This window comes from Penaeus monodon, chromosome 27 (assembly GCF_015228065.2).
Source record: "Penaeus monodon isolate SGIC_2016 chromosome 27, NSTDA_Pmon_1, whole genome shotgun sequence".
NCBI classification, from domain to species: domain Eukaryota; kingdom Metazoa; phylum Arthropoda; class Malacostraca; order Decapoda; family Penaeidae; genus Penaeus; species Penaeus monodon.
The window spans coordinates 39,319,060-39,319,476 of NC_051412.1; the positions used below are offsets into that span (position 1 = coordinate 39,319,060).

The window sequence follows — 417 nt, forward strand, 5'->3', positions numbered from 1 at the left end:
ACCTGATTCTTGCAAATGTTACTACTTTCATTTCCAAGACTTGATTCAACTAATTATTTAATTTGAAGAGCAGATCAAAATATTTCGAATGCAGCATTTTTCAACCTTCAAGGTCCACGTATATGATCTTAGTGAGATAAAAAAAAATTTTACAATCCACAACAAAATTGGGGACAGGCTGTCCAGCATAGCATGTTTGGAAAATACAAAATCCATAGTGAATTTTAAACCCAGTATGACAATTACTGGGTCTGTACAAGGAATGAATGAATGTCACCAATGAATATAGAATGACCAAAGTTGCAACTTCACTAATGAGTGACAGGTGTTTTTGCTTTTATCTTTCTCTACTTGCAAATAACTTTCTTTATTAACAGTATCTAATATTCTTCATTAAATATTAACCCTTTGCCACCA

General features: G+C 32.1%; 1 protein-coding gene across 1 annotated transcript in view; it reads right to left on the minus strand.

The window, feature by feature from the left end:
• The window catches only part of LOC119590848 (paired amphipathic helix protein Sin3a-like), a gene marked incomplete at its 5' end in the record, with an annotated part of 24,220 nt that overhangs the window by 18,178 nt on the left and 5,625 nt on the right, over nt 1–417 (minus strand).